Raw genomic sequence first — 7,470 nt, forward strand, 5'->3', positions numbered from 1 at the left:
ATATATATATATATATATATATATATATATATATATATATAATGCTTTGCTTAAGCTAAACAGTGTTAAATTTACATTCCTTAGATATTTTATGACTGTTGGTCACTAAGCTTTTACAAAGTTAATGGAATAACAAATCCCTTACTTGAAAAATAGGTAAGGGTTTGCAACAGTAAAAGTACCCGGCTATAAGATCCTGCTTCAAATATGTCCCCATCAAACTCATGTAAACATGGAAAAACCGCATTAAAAATAAAATCAAATGAACAAAAATAAAACAAAACTAATTATTGTTTTGCCTTTTAAAAAAATGGGTTGTAAAAATAGCTTACTTTACAAAATTCATCAATTAATAAGACATCTTCCTTTTTATAAAACTCATTTATTAAAATTGGTATTTAGCAGGTGATGAAATGAAATGTTTTAAACTGTATCCATAGCACACACACAAACACAAACATGCACAATCTTGCTAGAATAGGTCAGTGACAAGAATTTAGGTCACTATATACCATTGGTTACATTGGAGAAAGGTTTAACAAGTACAACTATCCTTACTAGTTGTTGGCTTTTAAAATGGTATTTTGTTCAAACTCTGAAAGGGTCAACAGTACCACCAACAGATCATTGTCAAGGAAAACAGAAAAAAAATTGTATTTTCAGCTATTATAAATGAAATCTTGAGAAAAGCTAATAGCTACAACATTTTGTTCATAACATTTCATCTACAAAAAATATACACATACCAAATTGTGCATGCATCTAATCACACCCACACATGAAACATGAAAGGAAGTGACATCCAAGATGATTAGTCAAAGAGGAATTAACTGTGTAGAAAATATTAATTTAATCACAGCCACTTTTTAAACTTGTTGCAACCCATAACAGAGAGAGTGGGGAGCAAGAGAGAGGGGATTATAAGGAAATACTCCTCTAAACTGCACTGTCTTTCTATTTGAATGAGTACCAGGAAGTACAGAAGTTAAAAAGATTTATCAATATAATTATCATTGTCATCATTCTTTTCCCATACTGGCATGGGTTGGATGTTTTGGCAAGATCCAGCAAGGGCTGTATTGAGCTCTGATGTCAGCTTTGGCATGGCTTTTATGACCAGATGCCATTTGTAACACCAACCACTTTACAGTGTGTGTGGTGGTGTTTTTTTTTTTTATATTTTGTTGGGGCTTTTTCCACTGGCATTAGTGAGGTTGCCTAGTAACTTGCAAAACAGGAAAAACTAAGCTGAGGTGGGGGAGAATATATTCATATTTACATTATGACATTTAGTTTTTTATGCTTTAAATAAATCTATCTTGCAAATGAGAGACTGTGTACAGCCTTCAAATACAAAATCAAATTAACTGTAAGCACATGCATACACTCAGCTGACCAGGAAATCAAGCATGCAAAGAATGCTGGACTCCTTCTGCCTAAGAAAGAAGCTACCATTTCAAACTTTTCACTTTGCTGGACAAACCTTTTAACAGAGTGATAATAAAACAGTTGACCACCTCTACCAACCAGTATTAGCAGAGCACTTGACCTTTCAAATCAATGCATTCCAATGAACCTGCATCTTCATCTCACCACTGTGGCTGTCCCAGCACATCCCTAACCCAATGGCTGAAACTGGAACAAGTTTTTTGACCAATAACAATATTACCAGTTTTTAGACTAAAACTATCACCTTTAAAAGATGATATACTTTTCTTAATTTATATCTACACAAAGTTTCAATTATTTGGTCTCTGATTATAATCAAATGTCTTAATTACTAGAATAGTAATGCTCAAAGTATTAAACTAGTTTTGTTCTTAAATATATCATCATCATCATCAATTATACATACACTTTTCATGCTTGAATATGTCACACAATTTGAGGTGGATTTTCTAAGGCTGAATGCTCTTCCTGCTGCAGTGAACTAGTTTTCAAGTAAAATAATATTTCCTCAAAGTTAGACATGTTTACACAAAAAATTGAAAATGAAGGATATTACTTGAATGATAGTGACAAGGAAATACAAGCACACACACACACACACACACACACAATGGGCTTCTGTCAGTTTACATCTGCCAAATCCAGGACCAGGGATTATAACAGCAGACACTTATGAACTCAAAACCATGTGGTTGAGAAGCAACCTCCTTAACCACGCAGTCATTCATACACTACATAGTACTGAAATAATAACTGAGAAATTTACTTTAAGATGGTTAGGTACCAGCTGTTAATATAGCTGGACTTTATTTGGTAATGGTATAGGCTACTGCTTCTATTTTCTTGTTAGTGCTGTCAGCTTCTCATGATAAATGTTCAACACCATAGGCTGTATGTATTAGAGATATAAAGTTAACAGTAATAGCTCAGCTTGGCTATAGGCTCATATAAAGAGTACTTACAATGCTAACACATAATTTACTGGCAATAATTAGATGCTAGCTTGTAGTTTTATTACTTTTATAGCTGCCTGGGGTAGACATTTAACTCTCTTAGATATAAATTCACACAACAAAAGCTGGCATTATCCCTTATAACATCTCAACTGTATCAGTGTCAATGATTAGATGAACATTGGAAAGTATAGCAATATGACACCAAAACATCAACAATAAGAGACGTAGAAATGACAAAAATGAATAAACCAAGTGCAATGCTGGAAATTTGAAAAGATAAACTACAGAGTCATGAAAGATGTTATGCATTAAGGAGTGCAGCTGCAGTATATGTTCAACCAATGCAATAGTATGAATGCAAGACAATGTTCTGGAACAAAGCAAGAAGTATTAGTCAGTGAGTAATATTTTTCACCCCCTCATTGCATGCTTTCTTGTCTAGTTAGCTTTTTGGTATTCTTTGCATTAAATATGTAAACACAAACTTAATTATTTCCTCTTGCAGATGGCATCTAATATTAAACTGTTCTCTGAACATTTCTATTTTTGTATGCCAACCTTATGCATTGACTTAATGATTCTCTCATCACCACTTCAGCATATACAATGAAGTCTATGCTTCACAGAGGAGGTCTAATGAGAGTCAAACATCTCCAGAGTTGTCTCCCATACTTGTCAAACATTTCAATATTAGTCACTGACTGATACTCCTTGTTTTCCTCTCAAGCATAATTTGTTTCTAATTAGCTATTTAATGACATCATTAATGTGTGTACTATTTTCTAGAGATCTATTTCATGGCATTATATAAACACTAACTTAACTATAAATCATGATTCTCTCTCTTTCTCTCCCTCTTTATTTTTTTGTTACATACATACATACATACATACATACATACATACATACATACATACATGTCACGTAAGCAATAATTAATGCAATCCAGATTGAAACAACACTGATAACTAGCTAAACTAATCTATATTGAATATTAATACTATTTGCGGTAATATCTATTTTATTAATAAATTTATTGATTCCCTGTAATATATAAATGTGAATACTCCACACACACACACACACTCACCTATACCTCTTACAAATTACTTCAACAGTGGCAATGTGCATGACCTATTTGATCAGAGGTATTCATTAGCAGCTGCCCAGCTCCTTTGGGGAAGGGGATAGAAATAAAGGTATTTATTGTAACGCTAACTTTTCAAGTAATACACAGCTACAATTTAAGAATCAAACCCAGGTTTCAGTCCACCAAGAGCTTATTACCTTTACGCGCAGTATTAACTATAGTTAAATGTTTATTAATTAACATGGTGGAAATGTACGTTTCATTTTCTAGCTAAGACGTGGCAAAAGCTAAAAGTAACAGATGTGTGTTGAGATGGTCTTATACCAACCGATAGGCTGTTAACACACGTTGTATAACAGCTGCCATCACAAACAAACTATAAATTTGGCGGTTGATAGCTGGCGTGTCAAAGACAGTTAAACCCATTAGTTAGTAATTGAAAGAACAGTACTGAAACTATATTATTGTTGTGTAACAAATACAAAGGCTGAACAACGCAATCAATGCATTTTTACATTTAAAAGCGTTTGTGTAGATCCGTCTATCTATCCACACATACATATAAACAATGAAAACTATTTTTCTCCAATCCTACCTAAACCTGATTTTTTTTTGTTTTTTGTTTTTTTTAAGTAATAGAGATTTCCCAAAGGCTTTAGATTTATAGTGAAGAAATAGGACGCTGTGACGTTCAACCTTCCCCCAAGAGTCCTTGTATTGATTTTGTCGAGTTTCAAAAGATCGAAAAGCTTAACTGCCCTCGACACGAATTAAAAAATAGTGATTTCTTTAAAAAAAAAAAGAAAAAGAAAAAAAAAAGGTAAACAAATCGGTGGGTAAAATGGATATTTCAATGTTTACACCTTTCTCAATGATTATTCAAATAAAATTGCTGCAACCAGGTTCGGAAATAAGCTACCGAATCGATTCGACAATAACAATCACCTGCTAGATATATAAATATATTTTTAATGGCTAAGGCTATAATTATAAAACCAGATACGTGTCTACGTATGCAGGGAATACACTACAACACTTCACACCTACAACTGAAAGCGTAAGTGTTTGATCGGAGATAGCGGGCTTACTCGACGTAAGTTTTTGACTGGATTATAAATCAGTAAATATCGATACCTTCAATTAAAATAAGAACATTTAATTGATCAATTAAAGAATTTATTCGAAAGATTTCGTACCGAGGTGAAAATTTAGCCACGATGCAACAGTACAAACAAAATAGGATATATTAAGGAATTATATTAAAATAAACTGAACCAAATCATTCATTGGAACTGGTAGAGCTGCGAGCAAAATGCGTTGCTGTATGTCGATACGTTCTGAGTTCAAATCGCGCCGAGGGTGGTTTTGCTTTTCACTCTTTCTGTATTGATAAAGTGCCCATACAAGTGCCAGTCATATACGGTGTGGATTGAACTAATCACTTCCTCCCTATACATGTCATTTTAAGCCGAATTTTAAAACCGTAATTATTTTGATCGGAAGGCTGTAAGGTGACGAACTGGCAGAATCGTTAGCATTCCGGATAAAATGCTTAGCGGCATTTCATCCATCTTTACGTTGTGAGTTCGAAGACCGCTGATGTCGACTTTGCCTGACATCCTTTCGAAGTCGATAAAATTAAGTACTAGTTGAGTGCTGGGGGCGATGTAATCGACTAGTCTCCTCCCCCAAAATTTCAGGCCTTGTGCCTATAATAGAAAGGATTATTGGACGGTAGAGTTGATTGACCTTACCTAGTGTGCGCGTTGCTGGTTCTTATTTTGATCTAAAGAGATATTAACTCAAAACACGGCAGTATATATACCTGAGCCCGCTAATACCTGCGCTATCTTCAACAAAAATACGAGAAGTCCGGTTTGATTGAATGAAAGAAAAAAAAACACGCTCGAGAAATTACAATTGTTTGCTACTTTAGAAAAAAAATAGAATCCGAATAAACTGGTGGTTGTTTGCAGTCGAGTAAAAACAAAAAGGCGGCGGAGGGGTGGAGAGAAATAGTTACAAACATTTGTAATACTGAATAAGTTCTTCAATCTCAAGGAGGACCTGCAACCTATAATTACATCGTGAGTGTTACAATGAAAAATGTAGATTATGCGCTGAAGATGTAGAGAAGCAAAACACGTCGGGTGACATGTTGCATATTCAGGTAGGCTGAACTTACGCTACTCCTAGACATATTGCCTACACATTCTGTACCGTTTAGTTTGCTTCAGCAAAAATGACCAACACACTACATACATACACACACACACACATTCATACGTTCAGATATAGAGACACTGACATATATAGAAGAGAGACAGAGAGCTCCTTTGTATGTAGTCGTTTGTTCAGTTCAATGTAGCAGCCAACAAACCTCTCGCAACAAACTTCTCACCATACTTAAAATGGTAATTTTTTACGTTCAAATCTTAATAGACCTACATAACAAAACACAGGAAACCCCAAGCGCTACATCAGCAGAGATGGCCGGGACTGAGGCATGAAACAATTAAAGAAGTGGGGATTGATTTTACACAAACACACGAATTGTTTTGTAATGAAAAGAATGGGAACATGTACCGTATTGAATGGATGCCGTATATAACCAGAACTGCGTGGGGGTGAAAAGCAAAATTGACCAGATTAGCACTTGAACTCAGAAGGATGAAGCATATCGAATTGAACAAAAATCTAGGTTAAGTGTCGTTTCCACTACCATAAATATGAAAAGACTCCACAGAAATAGAATCAGGTGTTCACAAGACCGTAAAGAAAATAACTAGTTGTGCACGTGTGCGCGGGGGACGGGTGAACGATGGCTCCTTAAACTAGTCGTTCCATATATGTCAAACTACTGTGGTCACAATGTTGGTTTCTAACATTAGCACTTAGGCGGGGGTGGGGCAAATCTTTACTGTAATAATTAACCCCAGTACTTAATTAGCTGCATATTTTCCTGACCACCACCACCACCATTAACGATTAAAAGCACAGTCGACATCGGCAGGATTTGAACACGAAACGTAGGGTGATTAAAGTAAATACTACTAGACATTTAGCCCAGCACTTTGCATGCAGTCCAGTGCTTGAAGTGTGGACAACATTTTGGCAAGATAACGGAGAAAAACTCAGCACAAAACATTGAAACACCCCTACCGTTCAAACATGGATACCACGGCTTGTGACATAAAAAGATAGAAGAAAAAGTAGGGCAGAAATTTTTGTTGTTTTATATCATAGTAATGCCAATTGACATATAATATCTATAAAAAGGTGAGACTACGTAAATCCGTACTTAACATTAATAATCTACTCAACGGTTAACAGTTACCGATAAAACCGACCACACACACACACACACATACATGCATACATAAATACATGTGTATGTCTATATATATAAGGATCCAAGGAATTTCATTGTAGAGTTGACACATTTTCACATTTAAACTATATATGTAAAGGAAATTTAACAAGAGAAGAAGGGGCCTTGATGATAATTAGACGTGTATATCTTAAGAGTGTAGGGAGTGACTGAAATCGAGTTAGACCTACCTATATAATTTGATTGTTTTAAAATCCAGGTTAGCAATAGCTAGTCTAAAACCTAGGTGTTATATATTACGTTTATTCCTTTAGAGAACGTATGGATATGCATTTATATATGCCAATTCATACAAAGAGACCTACCTTTATATGTATTTCCTTTTAAACAGCTCCATGACAGTTATGAAAAAATATCTATCACCATAGATACGTGATAAAAATACATTCATTACAGGTGCAAAGTATGAAATTTTTTTTTCTTAAGATACATTATTTTTAACGATCCAAAACTTAATTATCCAAAATTATCTAAAGTAACCCAGATTGTTGTAGCAGTATCAAAAATTGATATACTATTATAAAAATAATACAATTTTTAAGAAGGCAGAGGTGGGGGGGGGGAATAAACGCTAAAGTAATATA

The 7,470-nt window shown here is 34.6% G+C and overlaps 1 protein-coding gene across 3 annotated transcripts in view; it reads right to left on the minus strand.

The window, feature by feature from the left end:
• The window catches only part of LOC106881312 (arfaptin-2), an 85,436-nt gene that overhangs the window by 75,217 nt on the left and 2,749 nt on the right, over positions 1 to 7,470 (minus strand). The window contains exon 1 of one of the 3 annotated variants that reach the window (XM_014931653.2): positions 7,192 to 7,216. The exons of the other annotated variants lie outside the window; for them this stretch is intronic. The gene's annotated coding sequence lies outside the window, so the exon portion shown is untranslated. Of the gene's footprint in view, positions 1 to 7,191; positions 7,217 to 7,470 lie in introns of those variants that run through there. 3 annotated transcript variants of the gene reach the window in all.

This window comes from Octopus bimaculoides, chromosome 5 (assembly GCF_001194135.2).
Source record: "Octopus bimaculoides isolate UCB-OBI-ISO-001 chromosome 5, ASM119413v2, whole genome shotgun sequence".
NCBI lineage: Eukaryota > Metazoa > Mollusca > Cephalopoda > Octopoda > Octopodidae > Octopus > Octopus bimaculoides.